Source organism: Canis lupus, chromosome 20, assembly GCF_003254725.2.
Source record: "Canis lupus dingo isolate Sandy chromosome 20, ASM325472v2, whole genome shotgun sequence".
NCBI lineage: Eukaryota > Metazoa > Chordata > Mammalia > Carnivora > Canidae > Canis > Canis lupus.
This window is the reverse complement of record NC_064262.1, coordinates 44,418,864-44,432,245: the sequence shown is the minus strand read 5'-3', so window position 1 is coordinate 44,432,245 and position 13,382 is coordinate 44,418,864. Positions and strand designations below refer to the sequence as shown.

The following is a 13,382-nucleotide window of genomic DNA, read 5'->3' as shown; positions in this document are numbered from 1 at the left end:
GAGCTTTCCTAATGGTAATTCAGAGCCCAGAAGTAAAAGGGAAGGGATGTATGTGTCTGTGAATACGTAAAACAGAACAAAAAGTCTTGTCTGTCAACATACATCATTATCAATGTAAAATGATAGATGATGAAGTGGGAAAAATAGTTGCAACTTATATTACAAAGTTAACATATCCAATACATAGTTTCAAAAAAAAAAAAAAAGGAAATCAACTACCCTTATGTAGACACAAAAGGGCAAGAAATCACAGTAAATAAATGTAATTGCCTTGAAAATGTGCTCTAACAAGAAATGCAAATTAATATTACACAGAGGGCACTTCTTTGCACCTTCTCTATCCCTTCTTCCTTCTTGCTACCTGGAATGCAAATATGATGGCTGGAGCTGAAGCAGCCACCTTGAGCCAAGAGACATTGGGCATGGAGGTCAAGATGGAAGGATCCTGAATCTCAGAGGACTTGGTGGAACAGTCACCATGCCTGCCCTGGACGATCTACCTCTGAACTCTTACAAGAAAGAAATTAAATTTCCATTTTATTTGAAAAAAAAAAAAGATACATGGAGGTAGAAGTATGACCCTACGTTCTTGGTGAGACTGCAGAGAAATCATTCGTTGCTGCTAGGAATGTAAAATAGTATAATGGCATGGTGATGGAGGGGAATGTGAAAGTATGTAACAAATCTACATGTTCATTTACTCTTTTTTTTTTTTTTTTTAAGATTTTTGAGAGAGAAGGAGAATGAGAGAGTACAAGCAGGGCAGAGGGAGAGGGAGAAGCAGATTCCCTACTAAGCAAGGAATCCCCGCGTGGGACTAGGTCCCAGGACCCTGGAGTTAAGCAGGCGCTTAACCAACTGAGCCACCCAGGTGCCCCCATTTACCCTTTGAACCAGCAACTCTACTTCTAAGGATCTTTCCCAAAGAGATGTGGGTGAAATGCTTGGCAATAACAAAAGCTGTAAACAACCTAGAGGGGATGATGGGGTGAACGACCCATACGTCCACCCAGTGGAGTTCGCAACTGTAAGAAGCAACCAGAGTAATGCTTCAGTATGTTATAAAGTGCAAAGTAGGAAACAGTGCACAGAATATGTTATCATTTATTGCTTATATTTTATTTTATTTTTTTTTTAATTTTTATTTATTTATGATAGTCACACAGAGAGAGAGAGAGAGAGAGGCAGAGACACAGGCAGAGGGAGAAGCAGGCTCCATGCACCGGGAGCCCGACGTGGGATTCGATCCCGGGTCTCCAGGATCACGCCCCGGGCCAAAGGCAGGCGCCAAACCGCTGCGCCACCCGGGGATCCCGCTTATATTTTAAATAGGAAGAGAATTCTCAAAAATTAAAAGTAAGAAACAGGATGAAAGTGACAGTCTAAAAGCTGGTTTCTCTGAGTTTACTTTGTTTTGTAAATGCAACTTTGGGATCATGTCAATGTTTTGTATGGTTATAAAACAAAATTAAATGAAAGAGAGACACACACAAAAACAACAACAACAAAACAAAATCTTGAAATCACAATGAGACAAATGAAACTAACTCTGGTTTTGAGTTGGTGGTTTAATGCCACAAACGAATTACTTCAGATCACTTCAGTCATCTGAACACAGCACGTGGTACACAGTACATTCCAAGGACAAACAGAATCACAAAGAAATCTTAAATTGCTTTTGATATTCGTAGTGTTAGTAATAATATTGGTGTTGCTATCCTGAAACTATTTGTTACATTTTTTGATAAAGCAAATAAGTAATTTTGTTAATGTTAGCAACCAAGATTTTCTTTTTTTTTCTTTTTTTTTTTTTTTTTTAAGATTTTCAATGTTAGAGGAAAGATGTACACATATAAAAGCAAGGAAGTTAAATAAAATTCTGCAACCCTAAATCATTTTTTTTAAGATTTTATTTATTTATTCATGAGAGACACACAGAGAGAGACAGAGTCATAGACGAAGGGAGAAGCAGGCTCCTCTCAGAGAGCTGAATGGACCCCAGGCTCATGCCCTGAGCCGAAGGCAGACACTCAACCCCTGAGCCACCCAGGCATCCCAATCCTAAATAATTGAATGGGAAAATCAGTAGGAACACAGAATGAATTATCTTCTAAAAAGAAAAGGCATGCTTTGGCTCAGTCCACTGAAAAGGCCTAGAAACGGTGACCAGACCTGCAGCAATGAGCCCCTTCCTGCCAACTCTGGTCTCACTTCCCACAAAAGAGCCAGGGCTCCTGGGGAAAGTACAGCTCCGGCTTCGTATCTGGGCAGGAGATGGGCCAGAAGAGCCAGATGTATATTATGAGACCGGGAAGCAAGGAAGCTTCTAAACATCATCGAGGTCCTGTCAAAGGAGCAAACACGGAGGGTTGCCTACAAGCTAAATATGGGATAAGTAAGTAAGAATGAGAACAAGGACCCATGGGGTTGAAGCACATCAGACGTGTTAACAATCTATGAGTTTGTGTTGATGTTCAAAGGAAGGAGGAAGGGAGGGAGGGAGGGATTTCCTGGCTGTCTGATACAAGGTGCTCAGAATCATCTCACTTTTCTACAGTCTGGGCCCATGTGTGCCTGGCACTCATCAGCATTCGGGAGCAGGACTGTTTAGTGGCTTTTGCTGTCATCCTGCATTGCATATAGTCAGCTGTCTGGACCTCCTTGTCTCAGGAGGACACTGGCTTTGTCCTTCCCCACTCTGTGCCTCTGGGTGGACAAAGCCACTTCCCTGAGCTTCAGCCCCCCTGGGGCCCATCCTCAGCCTCTACTGCAGAGGCCCAGAGAGACATTGCAGAAAGACCTTTTCAGCATCTCCCTCCTCAGGGCTGGAGGTAAGGAAGCATGTCTGAGTCTCAGTTTCCCCATCTGGGCTGCCATGAAGCTCAGTGTACTGTGGATGTTCCCTCACTGGGGTGAGATGGGGGTGGGGATCCCCAAGGCCCCAACTCCCTATCTTCTCCCAAATCTAGGGGTTCCGGGAAGACCAGAAAGATGAAGAACCGCCCCCCACCCTCGCTGCCTAGGTGGAGAAGCAGTAGGAGTTCCATAAACTAAGACCCAAAAGGAGGTCTGGAGTGTAACTATGACTCCCTTCAGCATTGATTAGGCAACAACCGCGGCTCCCAGTCCTCCTGGCTCCCCACTGTCCCAGTGATGACAGTGGTTGCTGTGCCTGGACCCTGCCCTGGCCTGAACCAGGTGGAGGAGGAGGGCGGGAGAAGTCACAGTGACTATTATGCCTGCTATCCCAAGAAGGAGACTGAGGTTCCAGGGGCTGGCATTGACCTGGGGCACCATGCCAGGTGAGCACAGGGCTGAATCCAGCGGTGGGGGGCCTGGGCTGTGTCCTCACCCTCCATCCCTACTGGCTGCTTCAAGAGGTACCCACTTCCAAATCAGAGAACGCATAAACAGTCCACCCTACTAGCTGAGTCGCAGAAGGAGGTTCTAGTCATACCCGTCCCTGCATTCATTCATCCATTCTACAAATACATATCGAGGTGTAATTACATCGCAGGTTCTGGGCTGGGGGTGGGGGATATAATAAACATAAAAGACAAATATATAAACAAGGAGAGATCACGTGGCAGTGTGTACTGAGAAGGGACTCAAACAGGAAATGGGAGGTGGCCTGGAGATCATGGGGTGGGGGGCTGTTCTGAGGAAGTGACATTTAAACTGAGATCTGAAAGAGCGGAAACCAGTCAAGCACACTGAGATCACGGGGAAGGGCATCCCGGGTGGAGGGCACAGCATATGCAAAGGTCCTGAGGTGGAAAGGAGTTGGGCATGTTTGAGGAGAGGAGCTGGGTATGTTTGAGGAGCACCAAGGAGGGTGTGGAGGCTGGAGCAGGGTGAGCAAGGGGGAGAGGGAGGAGGGAAAGCCAGGGAGATGGGCAGGGGCTGGGTCTCCTGCCAGGGCTGCAGGGAGTAAGGGGGCTCCATTCTAGGATGATGGGAGCCACAGGCAGCTTTTGTGTGAGGGAGAAACTTGGTGTATTTTTCAAGTTCTCAAAAGCTCCCTGTGGCTGCTGTAGGGAGAAGGGACTGGGTGGTGGCAGGAGGCATAGAGTGTAACTACAGCTCTGTTCAGCATTGATTAGACAGCAACTGTGGTCCGCGGACCACCTCCTGGTCCCTGACCATCCCCAGACCAAAGATGAGCTGGAGTAGCTTCTGTGGGAGAGATAGCCTGCTTGAGGGGGGAGGGGAGAAGTTGGCCAGGGTGGGAAATGTTCAGGATGCTGAGGGAGGAGAGGAGCCTAGGGAGACTCTTGGAAGTCTGGGTGTTTGACAAAGACTCTCTTTGATTTGGGGAGACTTGGAGGGTACTGGGCAGGCTTGAGGGTGGCCTCACATCCACAAATCCTATGGACGAAGCTGCTGGACATGGGCATGAGCTTGAACCTCCCCTTGGTGAAGACGTGCTGAATCTTCTGCATGGGGATTGGACACCAGGCATGACATCCACCTTTCCCCTTGGAAGAAGGCAGGAAAAGGGAAAAAATAAAAATGGGTGAGGTCAGAGTAGGCAGGAGGCAGAGTGAGATGTTTCATCGTCCCTGCAGGAAGGAAGCGAGTTAGAGCTGGCCTGTGCCTCCCCACCCTGCGTCCTTTGGCAATGCTCTAGAAAGTCATTGCATTTTGCTGACAGAGCAAAGCTTGCTCAGCTGGCTGGCCGTTAGGACAGGCCCCGAGGGAATGTGGAGACTGTTCCGGTGGCATTAGGCATTGAGTCAGAGGGATCTGGCTTAAAAATCCCTTTTCCTTCCCTGGTTACCTGTGTGAGCTCTTTTTTAAAGGATGGCCTTTTCAAAATTTGTTCTGGGGCAACTGGATATCTATGTGGGATAAATCGGACCTTGATCCCTACCTCATGCCATATACAAAATTTCAACCTGAGGCAAAGCCCTTTCTCACTCTGAGTTTCCCACCTTGCAGAGCTGCTGTGCTATTGGATCCAGTAAGCCTGTTGTGTGGTTAGAACTCACATAACCACTGCCATTATTATTTCTTTAAAATTCTATGAGACACACATGAGTGCATGTAAAACTAGAGAGATTTGAATAAGGTCTCTTGATTGTATGAATATCAACTTCCTGGTTATGATAACATACTAGTCATGCAGGATGTTAGTACCAGGGGAAGTGCGTGAAAGGTACCCCCAGATCTCTCTGTGTTTTTTTTAACAGTTCTATTGAGATATGACTCATATACCATAAAATTCACCCTTTTAAAGCGTTCAATTCAGTGTTTTTTAGTATATTCACAAAGTTCTACGAAGATCACCATTGTCTAATTCCAGAATATTTTCATCACCCTCAGAAACTGCATGCTCATTAGCTATCATTTCTCATTCTCCACATCCCCCCCGACAACCTCGGGCTAGCCACTAATCTACCCTCTATCTCTATACATTTGTCTGTTTTGGACTTTTCATATAAATGGACTCATATAATATGTAGTCTTCTATGTCTGACTTCTTTCACTCAGCATCATGTTTTTTAAGATTCCTCCATGTTTAGCATGTTTCAATATTTCATTCCTTCCTTGTAGCTGAATAATATTCTGCTGCATAGATAGTTCACATTTTACTTGTCCATTCATCGGTCGGTAGACATTTGGATCGCTTCTACTTTTAACTATTCTAAATAACACTGGTATGAATATTCACGTATATGTTTTTGTGTGGACACATGCTTTCAATTCTCTGTCTTCCTTTTTACAACTGCACACAAATCCAGAATTATTTCAAAGTAAAACATTTAATGAAAAGGGGAGGGCAGCCCCGGTGGCACAGGGGTTTAGCGCCGCCTTCAGCCCAGGGTGTGGTCCTGGAGACCCAGAGTCGAGTCCCCATCAGGCTCCCTGCATGGAGCCTGCTTCTCCCTCTGCCTGTGTCTCTGTCTCTCTTTCTCTCTCTCTGTGTCTCTCATGAATAAATAAATAATCTTTTTTAAAAAGAGGAGGGGGGAGATTTGCAGGGGTCCTTGGCTAGCTCAGTCAGTAGAACATGAGACTCTTGATCTCAAGCCCCATCTTGGGTACAGAACTTACTTAAACAAAACAAAACACCCCTACAAAACTTGCAGTGCTGAGGGATTAAGATCCTCTATCGAAAATAACAGAAAACAATGGATATTTTGCAAAATGGGGACAACCTTTGCGAAAAAGGTAGAACATAGTTATTTTGAACTGGATGATGTATGGGAGGGGCACAGGGCAACTTCCAGGTTGACCTGGGTGGTGGTTACATGAGCTCATATGAAAAATTAACCAAATTCCACACCTAAGTTTAGTGCACTTTAGGGCACCTGGGTGGCTCAGTCAGTTAAGCATCTGCCTTCTGCTCAGGTCATGATCCTGGTGGTCCTGTGATGGAGTTCCCCATTGGGCTCCCTGCTCAGGAGGGAGTCTGCTTCTCCCTCTACCCTTCCTCCCTGCTCGTGATCTCTCTCTCTCTCTCTCTCTCTCTCTCTCTCATACTCTCATTCTCTCTCATAAATAAATAAATAAATAAATAAATAAATAAATAAATCTTAAAAAAAAAAGATTCGTGTACTTTATGCATGTTCCTGGGCATATGCCATACTGTAATAATAGAGAAAAAAAGAAAAATATAAATTTACATTTCACAACAAATTTGAAAAAATATTCCAAAAATGTGAATGGAGGGGGGATTATGATGGTCCATTTAAGGGAAAGAAATGAGGTAGATCTAAGAGAATAGATGCACACACACATTCACAACACAGAGTTGGTGAATGAAACAATTTGCAGATAATACATAGAGTAGAATCATATTTTAGTGAAATTAAGAGTGTACACACACTCACATTTCTGCATCTATGTATTTATTTCTGGCAGGATGCATGTCAAACTACTCTCCAAAGGGTATAGTCAGAGTTCTCTATTCCACAGGACTCTGTAAATTTGAATTTTTCACACTGTGCACATACTATTTTTTATTGAGATATAATTGTCATGTAATATTACATTAGCTTCAGATGTACACAGGATATAATATTTGTGTATATTGCAAAATGATCATCCTAATAAGTCTAGTTAACAACCATGACTACACATACAGACAAGGTATTTTTTCTTGTGATGAGAAATTTTATGATATATACTTTCTTAGCAACTTTCAAGTGTAGAATACAGTATTATTAACTATCATCACCATGCTGGACATTACATCCCAGGATTTATTTATTTATATCTTTTGACTACTTTCAGCCACTTTGCTCACCCCTCATTTTTGTATTTAAAATAAAGTAACAGGGGCAGCCCGGGTGGCTCAGCGGTTTAGCGCTGCCTTCAGCCCAGAGCCTGATCCTGGAGACCCGGGATTGAGTCCCATATCGGGCTCCCTGCATGGAGCCTGCTTCTCTCTCTGCCTGTGTCTCTGCCTCTCTCTGTGTATCTCTCATGAATAAATAAATAAAATCTTTAAAAATAAAATAACAAAAGGAAAATTTGTTTAAAGAATTACCTTTTGGGGCACCTGGGTGACTCCATCAGTTAAGCCTTTGCCTTCGCCTCAGGTCATGATCCCAGGGTCCTGGGATCGAGCCCCATGTCAGGCTCTCTGCTTAGTGGGGAGTCTGCTTCTCCCTCTCCCCACTAGTGCTCTCTCTCTCATTAATTTAAAAAGAATTACCTTTTTTCCTTATAACTTGATCCTTTCATCCACATCATGGATCAAGTCTGGTCCTTGGACAAGTCACCTTTCTGGGCCTCAGTTTCTTTCTCTGTAAAATAAAGAGAAATAATAGACCCTGGGAAGGCAGATTTGGATATACTAGCCCAGCTCCTCGCCTTAAGGCTAGACAACCTTCAGGGTGCTGTTCCTGTTCCATGGCTCCGTCTGGGATCAGGCTGGGCTCTGCTGAGTGGGACTGTCAGCCTTGCACTTCCTACATCAGGTATTGCTACATGTGTGCATGTGTGCATGTGGTCTTCACATCTTATTTTTGTAAGCAGAGGAAAGAAGTAAAGAAGTTTTAAAAAAATGTCTTAGGCACAGCAACTGCATTTTCTTAATCTTCACTATGCCCTTGGAGGAAGTCAGCATGATTATCATCCTTCCTGTTATGTAGAGACAGGAAAACTGGGGCCCAGAGAGGTGAAGTTACCTGTCCAAAGTCACACAGCCAGTTGGAGGAGCTGGGATCTGAACCTGAGTTGTCTGTGTCCAGAGTCTTTGTTCATAACCGCTTGCTATCTTTCATCTCATGAGAATATGTAGTCTGGAAAACCATAGAACTAGAGTTTAACTGGGCTTGTCTCTGGGTGGAGGAACAAAAAAGCAACTGGTCTGCTTTGGGCTGTTCCGCATTTTCTAAATTGTCTGAAGTAGACGTGAAGTGTTGCGTACAAAGGAATAGAAATAATTGAAAGTATTAAAAGTTCTTGTTTGGGAAACTAATTTCTGTTTATTTTTTCTTTCTGCTTATCTCATCAGTTGCTTTTTCTCCAGTATAGTCACACAGTCACATTACTTGGATAACGACAACAAAATAATGAGACCTTTTTATAGATGCTGGAAGGCAGTGCATGAAAATACCAACAGAGATTATGTCTGTGCTGAGCGATTATGGGAGAGGTTGTGACTTTTTTCATTTGTTTTCTTTTCTGCTTCTTTGATTCTCCATCAGGAGATTGCCCAACATTTTGATAATCAGGGGAAAGTGGTCATGTAAAACTTCGAGGTGGGGCAGTTAACCTGGGTGCACCCTCTCGCAGGGACCTGTCTTGAGGGTGGGTTTCGGCCACGCTCCCAGTTTGAGCTCCTGGGAGTGGATGGGTGCACGCGGGGGTCACGAGCTCTGCAACTCCTTGGAGGCGCCAGCCCTGTGGATCCTTGAGCATGAATGCTCTCTCAGAGGCTCAGTATGTGGCGATCAGGCTCTTTCTGTCACCACCCCCTTCCTGTGTTGGGGTGACGATGAAATGAAGTGATGCAGGATCCAGGAGGGATGTCTCCAGCTGGTCCCAGCGGCAGGTCAGAGTCACCCCTCCCTGCAGCCTGGGGTTCAAATCCAAAGACGAGAACCTCCCTGAGTGGCTGTTTCTGCCTCTGACAAGAGGCTGACATGTGGTCTGCATGCAGTGGGTGCCATATTATTGCTCTCAAGAGGCACAGAGGTGATGCTTACTTTACCACTGCAGCAGAAGGATCCTGGTTAAAGAGAAAGTTTCTTGCAGGACATTGAAGTGGAAGCTGGAGGAAGGCATGGCCACTGCTTCTGCTGTAGCTGCTTCCCCCTGGGTCACTCCGCAGCAGAGGATTCCTGAGCAGTGTCCCTGGCCGCTGTGTGCCCACCTCTTATGGTTTCTCATGTTTGCTCCATGTTCCTGCGTCATGCTCTTGCAGGTTCCCTCTGTCAGAGTCACTCGCACCACCTTGCCACCTGCTGAACTCCTATTCATCCTTTAATACCCAGTGCCTTTTTCCCAAGAAGCCTCCTCTAACCACCCCCCCGCCCCCCGGCAGAGCCCAGCCCCCTACTCTGGGGTCCCTCAGCTTCATTTCCTCCCTCTAGTCTAGCCCTGACCCCGGGGGGCTGGGAGTATCTGGGTTTGGCTCTGCTCTTCCCCCAGGGGGAGTCTTCAGGACTGAAGCTTTTCATGGGTCCAGAATTACTGGGCCCTGGGGACATGCACAAGGCAGAGGCATCCATAATATTTGTGAACATGAGCTCCTGGAACGACCTTTTTTTTCTTAAATATTTTATTTATTTATACATGAGTGACACAGAGAGAGAGGCAGAGACACAAGCAGAGGGAGAAGCAGGCTCCCTCCAGGGAGCCTGATGCGGAACTCGATCCCAGGACCTGGAATCATGACCTGAGCCAAAGGTGGACATTCAACCATTGAGTCACCCAGGTGCCCCTGGAACTACCTTTAAAATTTTTATTTATTTATTTATTTATTTATTTATTTATTTATTTATTTATTTGAGAGAGAGAGAGAGAGAGAAACCACAAGTGGGAGCAGGAGAGCAGCAGAGGGAAAGGGAGAAGCAGACTCCCCACTCATCAGGGAGCCAGATGAGGGGCTTGATCCCAGAACCCTGAGATCATGACCTGACCCAAAGGCAGATGTTTAACAGAATGAGCCTCCCAGGCACCCCTAGAACTATCTTTTTTTTTTTTTTTTTTCCTGGGGAAGTTCAGAATATTCATTTGATCCAGGCTCAATTTGGAGCTCTGGTGGCTCTTAATTTTGTGGCCAAAGGGAAGGTTTGAAGGGGAATCAACCTGCAGACACCCTGTGGAACTGGCTGTTGGAGACTGCCCCCGGGGAAGACCAGGTGGCAGTGGCATCAAATACTTCTGACACTGTCATTCCATGAGAGACAGCTGAAGTTCTGCTCAGCAATGCACAACCCAGTTGTGTTCGTAGTATCGAGGGAAACTGGGAACAGCCCAGTCCCAGCCCAAAGGGTCTGGTTAAGTGACTGTCTACATGACAGTGATGCAGCAAGGGGTGAGTGGGAATCAAAACAGTCCTCATAGGAGACCGTGCCCATACCAGCAACTCCACTGCTGGGACGTGACTCCCAGAAATGTGCCCAACAGTCACCCTGGCTGGAAACCACTCAAAATGCCCCACCACGGGAGGATGGAGATAGTGTGCTTGAGGCACTCTGGGAGATACTGTACAGCCACGAAAAGGGATCCTGTACTTCCATGAAGTACCTCATGGTCATTATGTTGCAGAACTCCTTCCACTTATTTGAGATTCTACGAAAGGCAAAACTAATCCATGTACAAAAATCAACCAAGGTGATACACCACCTTAAAAGGATAAAAAGCACATGGTCATCACAATTGATGCAGAAAAAGTGCCTGACAAATCCAACACCCATTCAGGGTAAAAAGTATTCAACAAGTAAAAGAAAGGGACTTTCTCAATATGATAAAGCTGTAAAGCAAAACTCACAGGTCACCTCATACTCAATGATGAAAGACAGAAAGCTTTTCCTCGAGATCCGAGATCAGGAACAGACAAGTGTCTTAGCCCATTCAGGTTGCTGTAACAAAGTAGCATAGGCAGGGTGACTTATAAAAAAACAGAAATTGAGGGATGCCTGGGTGGCTGGGTGGTTGGGTGCCTGCCTTCAGCTCAGGGCGTGATCCTGGGATCCGGGATCGAGTCCCACATCGGGCTCCTGCATGGAGCCTGCTTCTCCCCCTGCCTGTGTCTCTGCCTCTCTCTCTCTGTCTCTCATGAATAGATTTTTTAAAAAGCAGAAATTTATTATTCATGGTTCTGGAGGTTGAAATTCTGAGATCAGGGGACCAGCATGGTCAGGTTCTGGTGATAACAATCTTTAAGGGTATGGATGGCCACCTTCTCGTTATGATAGAAAGAGGTCAAGATAGCCCTTTGGGGGCTCCTTCATAAGCTTCCTTTGGGGCCCCACCCTCATGACCTCATCACCTTCCAAATCCTTCAATTTCTCATACCATCCCATTGAGGGCTAAGGTTTCAACATACGAATTTTAGGGGGACACATTCAGTGTAGAACAAGTTTGCCCACTTTCCACAATTCTATTCAGCTTAGTTCTAAAAGTCCTCTCCAGAGCAATTAGGCGAGACAAAGAATAAAAGGAGTCCAAGTTGAAAAAGTAAAATCTCTGTTCACAGATGACATGCTGTTAATGTAGAAACTCTCAGAGATTTCACCACATAAACAACAACAACAACAAAACCCTGGGAGAGCCAATAAACAAACTCAGCAAAGTAACAGGATACAAGATCAATATGTAAAATCAGTTGCATTTCTATACACTAACAATGACAATTCAGAAAGGCAATTAAGAAACTAATTCTATTTATAATAGCCTCAAAAGAATCAAAGACTTAGGAGTAAATTTAACCACAGAGGGGAAGGACTACACTGGAAACTATAAAATGCTGCTGAAAGAAATTAAAGAAGACACAAATAGTTGGAAAGACCTCCCAAGTTCATAGATTGGAAATTTTAATATTGTTAAGATGATAGTATTACCCAAAGGGATCTACAGATTCAATGCCACCTCTATCAAAATCGCAGTGACATGTTTTTTTTTTTTTTCCACAGAAATAGAAAAACCCATTCTAAAACTTGTATGAACTATATATCAAGCGGCCCTGCATAGTGAAAACACTCTCAAAAAGAAGAACAAAGTTGGAGGACTCAAACTTCCTGATTTCAAAACTTACTACAGAGGCACCTGGGTGGCTCAGTTCGTGGCTCAGGTCATGATCCCAGGGTCCTTGGATTGAGCCCCGTGTTATTTATTTATGAGAGAGAGAGGGGGGCGGGGCAAAGACACAGACAGAAGGAGAAGCGGGCCCTTTGCAGGAGCCTGATGTGAGACTTAATCTCGGACCCCAGGATCAGGCCCTGATTCAAAGGCAGACGCTCAACTGCTGAGCCATCCAGGTGTCCCTTTAAGGAGTTTTTAATTAATTAATTAATTAATTAATATTTATTATTTATTTATTTATTTATTTATTTAAAGGAGTTTTTTAAAAAATATTTTATTTTTTCATGAGACACAGAGAGAAAGGCAGAGACATAGGGAGAGGACAAAGCAGGCTCTTCACAGGGAGCTTGATGCAGGGCTCGATGCGGGCCTCAATCCCAGACCCTGGGATCAGGCTCTGAGTGGAAGGCAGATGCTCAACCGCTGAGCCACCCAGGCATCCCTACTTAAATGATTTTTGGTAGAGATACCAAGACTGTATAGTTCGGGAGAAAAAGAGTCTTTTCAACAAATGGTACTGGGAAAACTGAATCTTCATATGGAAAAGAATTAAAAATAATAAAATAAAATGAAGTTGAACCCTTACCATGTTCAAAAATTAACTTGAAATGAAAAATAAATTTTTTTAAAAAGATTTTATTTATTTATTCATAGACACAGAGAGAGAGAGGCAGAGACACAGACAGAGGGAGAAGCAGGCTCCATGCAGGGAGCCCGATGTGGGACTCGATCCCGGGTCACCAGGATCACACCCCAGGCTGCAGGCGGCGCCAAACCGCTGCGCCACCGGGGCTGCCCCAAAAAATAAAAATTAACTCAAAATGGACCTACCTGAACATAAGAGCTAAAACTCAGAAAACATAGGGTAGAAGCTTCAAGGCTTTGAATTCGGCAATGGTTCATTGGATATGAACACCAAAAGCACAGACAAATTATGTACATATATATGAATTTAACAAAACTAAGACCTTTTCTACATCAAAGGAAATAATTGAGTAAAATGGCAACCAACAGAATGAGAGAAAATATTTGCAAATTATATATCTGATAAGAGATTAATATCCAGAATATATACAGTTCAGCAACAAGACAAACAGGCCAACTTCTCAATGGGCAAA

The 13,382-nt window shown here is 44.5% G+C and overlaps 1 protein-coding gene across 2 annotated transcripts in view; it reads right to left on the bottom strand.

Moving 5' to 3' along the window:
- Nucleotides 1–1,892: 1,892 nt before the first annotated feature.
- The window catches only part of SUGP2 (SURP and G-patch domain containing 2), a 62,685-nt gene continuing 51,195 nt past the window's right edge, over nucleotides 1,893–13,382 (bottom strand). The window contains exons 10-11 of one of the 2 annotated variants that reach the window (XR_007404274.1): nucleotides 4,358–4,478; nucleotides 1,893–2,344 (exon numbers count right to left, since the gene is read on the bottom strand). The gene's annotated coding sequence lies outside the window, so the exon portion shown is untranslated. Of the gene's footprint in view, nucleotides 4,479–13,382 lie in introns of both variants that reach the window. The other variant, XM_035702526.2, reaches the window with a different exon arrangement.